The 12001-nt window shown below is 34.0% G+C and overlaps 1 protein-coding gene across 1 annotated transcript in view; it reads left to right on the top strand.

Annotated features, from left to right (window-relative positions):
• Nucleotides 1-12001, top strand: part of TACR3 (tachykinin receptor 3) — a 78170-nt gene that overhangs the window by 40325 nt on the left and 25844 nt on the right. The gene's annotated exons all lie outside the window — the stretch shown is intronic.

Here is a 12001-nt window from a genome sequence, read left to right on the forward strand (position 1 = left end):
GTAATCTTTAATCATTACACTTCTTGTTCTTATTATTTTATATGTGCTGATGAAACAAATAATATATTTTTGTCATGAAAAAACTAACCATAATCAGAAAATGAAGCAAGTTTGTGAGATTTTGGTATTTTTGTTATAGAGTATTAAATATGAAATACAGTTGCATGATAAATATATCCAATATATGTGTACACTGCAACAAATAATGCATCAGGTTTAATCCCTCCGGCTCCATTTTTCCATCAAGATTTAAGCACTTCAACTATTTACTCTAGTAAAGAATTTTCTGGTGATTGATATTTAAAAACATAATTTTAAATGTCTACTAGCCCTTACTTATTTTTCTGTCTGTGAAATCCTTTTGGCTGTTTTTTGTTTTTTTAAAACATTTTATTTGTATTTTCAAGTAAAGAGACACAGTAGGCATTCAGCATATGATTCTCAAATAGCAATTTACATAATAAACTGAAATATATCCATCAAATAGACATACAGAAATCATATATGAGAAGCCGAGAGTATACAGTACAATTTGAAATAGCTCCACTGGGGAACATCAACATTTTGTCAAACAAAAACTTAATGCAACCAGAACTAAGGCATCAGGCTACCATTATCTAGCCCTCTATATTGTGTGTATTGTGTATTGTATTTTGTGTTGGCGGAGGGGGAAGAAGAAGGGGGGGTGGAAGGAGCTGCAGCGCAGGTCACATTTCCAAAGGTGGAATATTACGTCAAACCATAAATGGGGTGACTAGAAATATCGGACAATAAAGACCGTCAATCGTCTGTGCCCAGATACCTATTCAAACACTTTGAGGATAGTATCCTGTTGGGATGTAGGTAACAAATCTATGTAGGAACCCCATTTAGAGTAGAACTTAAGGACACCCTTCTCGACATTCGGATTGGTTGCGTGCCTCTCACAGAAAAAAGATCCCGCAATTCCGTTTAAACGTCCTTTAGGAACTTTTTGGCTGCTTTAGTGGTCTTTGGCCAGATATTCTAAACCAGATGCCTTTGGATCACTGCATCTGTGTAGGATGAGAAAAAGTTAAAATCAAAAAGTAAGATATTTCCAATCTTTGCCAGTTTGAAAATGTCTACATGATAAGTAATAGACTAATTGGACAAAAGTCTCTTCTCCTTCCGTTTGCTCTGTGGCAGGAATATGTGATTGAATCCTAGAATAACATTTAAAATGCTGTTTAACTGTGCAATTAACATGTTCATATTTGAAGACTGCTCAGATTCCAAGGAAATCAGTGGAGGGATGAGCAACAGTTTTAAGCCCAGGATGTGATGTGTTTTATACATTCTCCCCTTCACCATGCTGACCATAATCAAAAACTGAGTTGCTAGTGTGAAGTGCTCCCATATTTAAGTGTTTTGTATCCACAAAGGGTCATTTACAAACCTCAAAGGTACAAACTTGTGGTACAAATATTTTTTGGAGAGTTAAGTCCCTTTTGTGCAGATGCACCCTGTTTTACAGGAAAGCAAAATGACATCACATCACATCACCCAAAATTTTGCACAATGCGACAAGTGGAGTGGGCAGGTTGGGTGTGTTCCTTGCTGAATACACATTAGGTGCAGAGGTGCACCTATTTTTGCACTAGCATGCTAAAAATATTTTGTTTTGCAAGGGAGGATTACTATAATGAGATAAAGTGGTGAAAAGAGTGTATTTACAGGAGCACTCCCTGTTTTGTCAGATGGCACACAGCACTCTTCTGCCCACAAAAGGATTTAATTTTTACACTAAATCTGAAGCGGAGGAGATCAGGCCTCATCCAATACGTTTATTGGTACATATTTTGCATCTTCCATTTTAGCACACAAGGTGCACATTACCGTTAGCTAAACACACAACTTCTATGCCAAATATGCATCAGCAATGTCAGTATTGAGATGCTCAGATTTATTTCAAAGTGTTTCTCAAACCAATCAGTAATTTGCAATAAATGCTTGAATTTTACATATACCAAAAATTTAGAGCAAAGTCTAAAAATCAAAAACTTGAGACAAATTCAAAAACTTCAGAAAAATAATACAATTAGAGTGCTATTTGAAATAAAATCACAAAAACTGGTGCTCACCTCTGAACCACAATCAAAATGGATGCAAGTAAATTGTTTAATCAAATCAAAAGACCCTTATTTTAACATAAGAAACAGCGAGTACAGCTCAACAAGAATATAGTTCTTTAAAGCCTATCTCACACAATATCAATTAAAAGAAACTCCCAAGCGCACACCTGTAAGATAATGATACAATCTAAACAGCAAAAAAAACACTTAAGATTTATTCAACACTCAAGATAACCTATAAATGTAGATCAATAAATGCATGAACATGTTGATTACTATATAGATCAGTAAGATCAGTAAGATGCATAAAAAGGATTGGTTAATGTATTTGTAACAGTCTCTAATCATATGAAATGAAAGTCCCATGCATGTGTTTCTTATACCCGGGATCCTAAATACAGGAGTAATATCCGTTGCAATAGTTCATACTTCCCTTTTCAACTTGTTACCTTCATGCTCTCAAACCATGTAGTCCATATAGACTTATAGTTCCAGCATGTATTCCATTCCAATATGGATTTGAAACTAATTTGAAACTAATAATCACAAATCTGGTATTATTTTTATTCTATATCTTTTATAAATGAACTTGTTATAATGTTAAGGAATAAAAACAAACAATCTCTATGTGCATTATTCACACATATGGCTAATTATGTACAGTATAATTAATGGAATGTGTCTTGCTAAAATCATCTTCTTAAGTTTAAAATAATTGCTGTCATAATTACAGAGTAGAAAATCTGTATATCAAAGAAATTTATATCAATAAACCTGGATCATTGCACTTTTGGTTCCTGTTTAATTGCAACTTATTTGCATTATATCTGTCTATCAAGGAAATTTGTGCCGGTAAACCTGGATCATTGCTCGTTTGTTTCCTGGTTAATAGTAAATGAAATAATCATATAAGGTATAATGACCTAAACAATAAGCACAAAAAAAACCTCTAAGCCCCCACAAGTAAAAGAAGTTAGAAATAATCTTGCCTATAAATATCAATAAATAAATTCAGAATTTCACCAATGTAGATTGTCAAGACAGTTTAACCTCGTTCAAAATAAAATCCCTGGATAATCACTGCATACAGGTGAGTAATATGTTCAAAATATAGTCAGCAGGTGCTGTTAAACAGAAAAAAAGACCTCCGATTGTTCAAGAGACCTTATAACAGAAGAAGATAAAAATAGCAGAATAAGAGGCATAAATCTCTTTAAAAGTAACAATGAGGGTAATCCACATTGAGGCAAATGAAAATGAAGATAGTTTTACTATTGAAACAAATAGATGAGTTCATCTCTATAATGCTGTAAATTGTAAAGCGCTACGGAATTTGCTGGCGCTATATAAATAAATGTTGATGATGATGTTGAGGTAATTGCTCCAGGGTGGAGGAACCTTGTTGTCATTTTTAAACCATTTAATATCAGTTATTCTCTGTAATAAACAATCAATTGGAGGTCTATTTTCTCTGTTTGACAGTCCCTGACAAATATATAGTTAAATAATCATAATGTGTGCCCAAACTACACAGGGGGGACTTTATAAGATTGTTGAAAATGTTAACTTTAAAACTGGGCACACTCTTTTCTAACAATAGAGAAGTGAAGTAGGTGTCACAGATGGTGAATATTTAGCGAATGATCAATTGCATTATTGTATTCAGAAAAAAAGAAATATTGCGGGCTCAATTGTGAACAAAGTCTCAACATTTATCTTTTTGATATGTCTCATAATTGATGTGGGAATAGTCTTCTCTCAATTTCTGTAGAAACATATATAAACAATACAATAATGCAATATTGTTATGTGACATGAGAAAACACAACCAAAGTGTTAATCAGAAATGACAGCAGAGCAAAGGTATGATTCTCTCCCAGAGCCAAGCCACAAAACCGCATCCGGTACAAATATACTCTCACAAAAACTGCACACAAAGTATATCAATAGTGGATTTCACCGTAAAGATTCTGGTCCAAAACACCCTCTTGGAAATGCAATCATATGTAAAATATCACATCAGAACAAATCCTCTGTTTGTATGAATCCTTTATTTTGAATATCTTTTCACAAAGTTCTACTTATATTGCGGTTCAAGTGAAACTTTGTTGCACCCATAGGTGATTATCTCATCAACATAGATAGAGAAAAGGTAAACTTGGTTTCTACAGGTTCACCCTTATGTGGAAAGTAGGAGATGGTGGAACCTGCATGAGTACATGGATTCACGAGGTTAATACACATTTGTGCTGTGGTACTTTAAAAATGTATCTAAATAACAATTTTTACTCATATTGTATTTAAAAATATCAATAAACTACATGTTTTCACAGATGCAACTTAACACCTATTTTGCAATCTATTTAATAGATAACACAAATGTCATGTGCTATCTAAGAAAGTGCCCATAGTACAAATGCCATTTTGTGATACACTTACAGTTCTGTACATGTGCCATTTGTGAAAGGGAATGAGGTAGACTGAGACAGTGGCCATCAATCCACCTTTTTGAAACTTGCCCAACTGATATAGTCATGTAGCCTGACAATGACAGCTCAGGCCCCTGGCTAGTGCCCCATTTGTCGATGGGCAAGTGTTGAAACATGGTAATGAGCTTAAAAAATGTTTTTTTGGGATAATCAACAGAGCGCATATCTAAGAAAAAGTGAAGTTTCAATAGAATTAAGTAATTAACAAAAGGTATGCATAGTGGGCCTACAGGATGGTATGTGAAGCAGGAACTTCATTCATCTCTTATTAACACTGATTAAGGCATTGCTTGAAAAGCTTACAGCATGCCCTATTAGCAGTTTAGACTTTTAGAAGCTAGATAGGTCACCAGCATATGTTGTTACCTCTGCCTAAAAGCAAAAGGAACTGTTGATATTTTCCTAGAGGTAAAATGCCATAGCAAAAGCATCATATCATTTATAAAGTTTCTAATTTATAGATTAAAAAAGACATTAAATAACCTAAACAAATAAACCATTCAAGAAGCTTGTATTTTTTTTCCATGCAAATTGTTAACTAGCAGAATTGCCTACTTACTATTAGCATTAAGACCTACAGTAGTTGAGGGAAAATATTTTTATATTGAACAGAAATATTTTGCTTATTTGCAACACTTAACTAAATAAAAAATGTTAATTAATATGTACAACTAAAACATGTATTTTCACACAATCTAGAATGTACACCTAATGGTATTAAGGAAAAAAATCTTAATGCAATGTTTATATTTCAATTGTTAGCATGAGGAAGGTAGCTTTCAAGCACCAATGAATTTCATATTTGCACATTTTTGGCAGCAGTACTGACTAACACTATATCCAGGAAGATGTTGCAAAGATGTTATATTCACAAGCCATAAGTAAAAAAACAAGTTGTATAGTAATTTCAATAATTACTGCATTCATTTACTAATACAGGAAATACCTGTTAAAATAACTCAAGATAGTAAAAATGAGCTGCTCACTATAGCTAGGCCTTGCATATTAAATGATTTAACATGTATTTATTTATTTGTTTGTTTATTTATTTAAAAGCTAATAAAATAATTATAAGTTATATTTAAAAAGGAAATTTCATATCAAGCTGCAAGACAATGTAGCAAGACAATAAATCATGAAAATCAAATTTCCTGTCTTATTAAAAAGCAATATCAGAGCAATAATTTCTAATACTGCATTTTATTGTAGAGTGGGTTTACTGCTCTGCATTTACTCAAACACTCACCCATTTACTAAGCTCAGAGACATTACAGAAAATATTGATCACTGGGACACCACAGCTCAATATCGCTGCATTAAACATCCCATCTGATGTACTTTGGTGATGGGAATTAATATATTAATGTCACCATGCTTTTGGGAGCTTTCTTCTTTTTGTGTGGAGTGTGGTCTAAATATATATATATAAATATTCCGGTGCCAGGTGTTGAAGGCTAAGGGGGAATGGGGTTAATAAGATGGCCCCCAACCTATTTCTGATAGTCCTACTTGCATATGCTGAGGCTGGATAGGGATGGGGGGAGTGAGTCATAGTTATTTTATGTCACTTCTATGGTTCCTTCGATACTCTATGCCATTGGGAATGAGTAAATCAGTTTGGGGAAAATATATCACACAGCCTCTCATTAAAATTTCTTGAGAATACCACAAAAAAATTACTTAGGTTTATTAAAAAAATGCAAAAGCACAGTGCAAATTCTGTTTTTTTATGCTATGTGTCTACTTTTCCCACATTTTTTGGTGGGAAAAAGAACACTTGTGGATGAAATTGGCAATGACCACAAACAAAATGAAGATTATCTGATTGTGAAGTGTTTTATATAAATGCAGTTATTTACAGCTGTCTGTTTAAAACAATAATACATGTTTAGCTGTGTTATCTTATACATAAATCTCACTGGTGAAAGCTGGTTATACAGTATTGTTGTTCTTAGTGTTTAGAATGCACAGCATTTTGACATTGCAACATATATCATTATCTATCGTCTTCCTGGACTATTAGTATATAAACAGAAAATTTGAATCACAAATAATTGTGTTTCAACTTTACCATCTACTGTTTGGCCATTTCAGTAATTTCAGCCAACAAATATGACTTATGTAGTTCAAAAAGCAATTAGAATCAGAGTGACTTGATCTAATTGAAATTAATATGCATTGATTTGCTAATAACCAGTTTCATCACATACATTACTAATTACATTAGCACTGATTTAAGCACTTCTACAATCCAAATGAATACAAATCATTTGTAAAAGTGAAGCGTACCAGTTAAAGAAAGACTCTTGTCTGTGGACTGATTATGACTAATTGTAAAACATTGTACTATTCATGTGTTTCCTATCAGTTCACTACACATCCCCAACTTCTAGTATAATGAATTATACAAACAAATATTCAGATATAATTCAAAACTATCGATGAGCATGTTGGATATTTCATATATTAGTCTAAAAATCACACTTTAAGACAAGCTGAAGAAAATATATAGCTACACACAGTCTGTCCACATATCATATAGCATTCATAAATCTACCAGCATATTTTATTTAGAGATGCTCAATATTATACAAATTGTACCCTCAAGATCTTGTGAAAATAACTACAGTGAGGACACAGGGAATAAGATGACAATGATAGTTTAGACAGAATAGCCTTTCACACCCATAAAAGGAAAGCAAAGTGGCGGTACTGCATGCACCTCAAATAGTATGTATTAAGAAATAGAAATTTATACAGAGGTCGGCATATGAAATCAAAAACATTTATTATAATCCCATGTATAATACCAAATATTAAAAACTCTCATATAATGTAAATGTTAAGCTCTATCAATAAATGCAGCTATATATACAAAAAAAAATATATAAAAAACAACCATTGATTTTAACATATAAATTAATATATGAACAAACCAGACAGCAGTTGTCAGCATCTTACCGGAACTTAGATCTAATATATGGCACAACAGATTATTTTTTACAACCGTATGTTGTTTCTTTGCATTCTCACATCCGTGACACCACTGATTTCCTCACCAACGTTAAGCTATTATTTTTTAACGCTTGATGTTTCTGCTCTCCACATCAATATTCCACATGGTGGAGGTGTGGAGGCATAAATTACTTTCTCTCAAGAGAAGGTGCTAGTACAGAGCAACAACAAGGATTTATTTTGCAAGCTATCACTTTTATTCTCACACATAATTATTTCTTATTTGATAGAGTATTCTATCTTTACATTCTTAGCACTGCTATGGGGACCAGGTTTGCTCCGAGCTTTGCTATCTCTCTATTGGTATACTCGGGGAGCAGCTCATTTGGCATAGTACATTCAGTGAAAACCTGGTCCTCTATGGGAGATACCTTGATAATTTGTTTTTAGTTTTCAATGGGAATGAGGCATCTATTCTTCACTATATAGAACACCCTAATCACAATTCATTTAATCTCACATTCACTAGCACTTATTACAAATCACATATTTTTTTTTTTTATATAACCCTGAAAATTATACAGTTCTATACAAACCTTTACCTAGAGCAAGGAGGTTGCTACTAACAATTACGCAGACTCTCACAGTAGCCACTGTCAAAGTTGACTACAAAATATATCTAAAGGACAACTGAGAAGCATTAGAATAAACTGTATGCTACATGACAAATTTATAGAACGAGCAGATGATCTTATTGTCTCATTCAGAGAAAAATTATCTAGAAAAGATGCTTGTTGAAGCTCTTTTTGAAACCTTGAAGTTAGACAGAAATAGTCTTATGTTAAAATCAGACAAACTATACCATAATCTTTGTACTAACCTCACCATTCAACAAATAAATTCAAAGAATGCAAATAAATCATGTTCTTTTATTATGAAATTCTATAGTTCATATTATAAAATTAAAAGCATTGTTAAGAACAATTTTCAGATTCTGAAATTAGATCTTGTCCTTAAGGCCAACCCAGATTTACAACTCTTAGTGGTTTTCAAAATAAGGAAGCTAATCTGAGTAATTTATTGGCTTTGAGTCATTTTGATATGGATAAAAATGGTATAAAAAAGACATTAAGACTGCATACAAAGATTTCTCGGTACCTCAATTAAAGCAGTGCTATAGATGTAACAAATCCAATTGTGTCACCTGCAAATATATTCAACATAGGACAACTAGATTTGAATTCAATATGACAAAAACTTGTTGCATGATGGATATGTACCTGCCTGTATTTCTCAGCATTGAGGAGACCATAAATCCTGACCAAATCTCCAACTCCATTTGCTGAAATACAGCCCTAACCTTGCAAGGAACCTTCACCATGCTTCACTGTTTCCTGTAGACACTCATTATTGTAACACTCTCTAGTCCTTCGGCTCAGAAATAGAAAAACCAGTGGGACCCAGGTACACCCATCTACTGTTGGGAGAAGTCTGGCCAAAAGTGGTCTTCATGGAAGAATTGTGGCCAAAAAGTAAAACTTCAACGTAGAAGCAAGGCCAAGCGACTCAACTATGCGTGAAAACATTAGCGCTGGGGTGCAAAAATATGTCAGCACGTGCTCTGGACTGAGAAGTCAAAATTTGAAATATCTGGCTGCAGCAGAAGGCAGTTTGTTCATCAAAGGGCTGGAGAGCAGTGCAATAATGATTGTCTGCAGGCAACAGTGAATGCTGAGTATCACGGACCCCTTCTGGTCCCCCTGTCTGATGTGTGCCAGGGAAAATTTTTAAAATATAGTAAAAGTACTTGTGACCCTACAATTGCCAGCATAGACATGGGCCCAAGTACATACTAGCCTTTGTAGTGCTACAAGTTTTCACAACAAGTGTTGGCCCTGCAATAAATTAAACCAATTATATTGCCTCCTTGTTAAATCTAATAAAGTAATAATGCCCATTTGTTCATTAGATAGATGTACCCCCTGTTTTAATCGTATCAAGCAGTTTTATCTTCTTTACAAAATAAGGAAAACACAATAATGCCCCTATAATAAGAACAAGGGAACTCCATAATTAACAGTTATCTAAAATCTTCTATCCAAGATTTACTGCAATTCAGCACACTTAATAACCAGAAATTAAGCAAGAGGTGCGAAGTTCCATTGATATAGTATTCAAATTATATGAAAAATGTATATATACATAGAATCCGAACAACAACAGTGTCAACTCATTCTGCTCTGTGGTATGCTTAGCATAGGAATAGGGACTGCTGCACAGAATACTTAAGGCTAAAAGCCACCAGAAAAGCATGAAATTACATGCCAAAATGTAGAATGTGGTGAATATTCTGCTTATCTGTAGGGGTTATCTTCAATAACAGGCACAGACTTAGTATTAAATGGTTCTGGGTTCTAAACAATGCATGATTGTTCTGGGCTCCTACTACAGTAAATTCCCATGAGATGTGCTAACAGATAGGGAACACAACATGTGCCAGAAATTTATGTAGGATTCTCTTTTTCTACTTTTCTTACGCTGCATGTGACACAAAAACAACTTGTGTTTTATTTTTTCCAGCAATAGAGCAAAACTTGTATTATTTCAACAAAGCTCTTCACTTGAAAATGGTCAATATCACGGATAAGATTTTATATCTGAATTTGCTTGTTAACATGCATAAGCAATCTGTCGTACACATACGGAATCTTTCTTATTTGAGCATTACAAAGTTTCGTAGTGGAACAATTGCTTTCATCATTTCTTAGACTGAGCTGAGGTAAAACACCACTTAAGATGTAGATGAAGGCCGACAGACACTCCAGGTACAAGACAGAAAATCCCATCCTGTCCGGCTTTTATATTGAGTAGCTCTTTCATTTTGTTAAATCTACTCTCTATATGTACTCGTCAAGCTGTTCAAAGGGAAATGAAGAGAAACTATTTATTTTACAGTCCTATTCCTGCTAGGTAAAATAGAACAAATCTTTTTTTCCCTTTTCTTACAAGTTATGTGTAAGTCAGTATCTTGATTCTATACCTGTTCATGTCTAGACATGCATTTTGGATGTCTAGACATCCAAAAAGGGATTTTTTCAATGGCCAGAAGGAGCATGGCCATGGTCCATCTGCAGATCAGGGGGTAAATGTATCAAGCTGAGAGTTTTCTGGCGGGTTTGAAAAACCAATCAGATTCTAGCTATCATTTATTTAGTACATTCTACAAAATGACAGCTAGAATCTGATTGGTTGCTATAGGCAACATTTCCACTTTTCAAACCCGCCGGAAAACTCTCAGCTTGATACATATACCCCCAGGTGTTCATGATCTTTGGGATCTGTAATCCTGCTATGATGCATCACTTACAAAATGAAAATGTCATTTGTAAATACTCCATATTATGATACTTGCTCTGACCCCATTATTAATCAAGACATTTACATTTTCCTTTCAATATATTATTTGTTTGTCCTTATTTTATGTCAAATAACAAATATTTTAATGTCTTCTTTTTAAAATGCTTTTTGTGACCCTCTGCTTATGTATGCTTATCAATCCATACATGTGGTGCTGCTGACTCACTGTAACAATTTCTTCAAGTTCTATAAAAAATTATTGCTTTCAGCCAGGGGAGGGCTGGCAAAGTTCAGTTCGGGGAGCACGACTCGACTATTAGCCTATTAGGAACATTTTAAAGGAAAAAAAAATGCAGGTGGCCCAGTGACCCAGCCTTAGGTAGCCCACTAGCCCTCCCGGCCCCCTAGTCCAGCCTGCCCAATAGTGTTTGTGTATAGTATGAGTTCTTAGTGCTGTGGAGACAATGATTAAATTAAAGCTTGGTTTGTAGTCATATGTCATTAATAAAGTATCTTGTTACTTCGAGGACATAAATATGAAAAAAAGAGTGGATATTATCTTAATTTAGTACTTGCATTTACCTACACTTTTCAAAATAGACAAATGAAAGTAAAAGTTGTTTTTTTGGGGAATATTGTTTGTACATATATACTATAATGACCAGGTTGACAATCATTACATCATCTCAAAAGCTAATCAGGTGTTTCTCTGAGTAGTTCTAGTCACTTATTGTATGACTATGTCTAATCTAATTGTCTTACGAGTGAAGAAACTCATTTTATTTGAAGAGCAGATTGATTCTCTACCTTTCCAATAAGTAGCAGAATGCTGGACCATGACATTACCATCATCATAAACTCCCTACCTTGTCTCAACAGTCCTCATCCAACAAGTTCCCATTTAGTGCCTAATTTTCTATTACTGTATATGCATAATGTTTTACATTTTTACATCCAAATTACTATTATATGTTGAAAGTACTTTAAAACCTTTATTTTCGTAACTGTTTTATGGAATTTCTCCTTCTTTTGCATTCGTGTGTTGAATTTTGCATGATTTGGCCTCTAGTGTTCCTTGCAGATTTCCCATATAGAGCCTTATGTACA

Source organism: Mixophyes fleayi, chromosome 1 (assembly GCF_038048845.1).
Source record: "Mixophyes fleayi isolate aMixFle1 chromosome 1, aMixFle1.hap1, whole genome shotgun sequence".
Lineage (NCBI taxonomy): Eukaryota > Metazoa > Chordata > Amphibia > Anura > Limnodynastidae > Mixophyes > Mixophyes fleayi.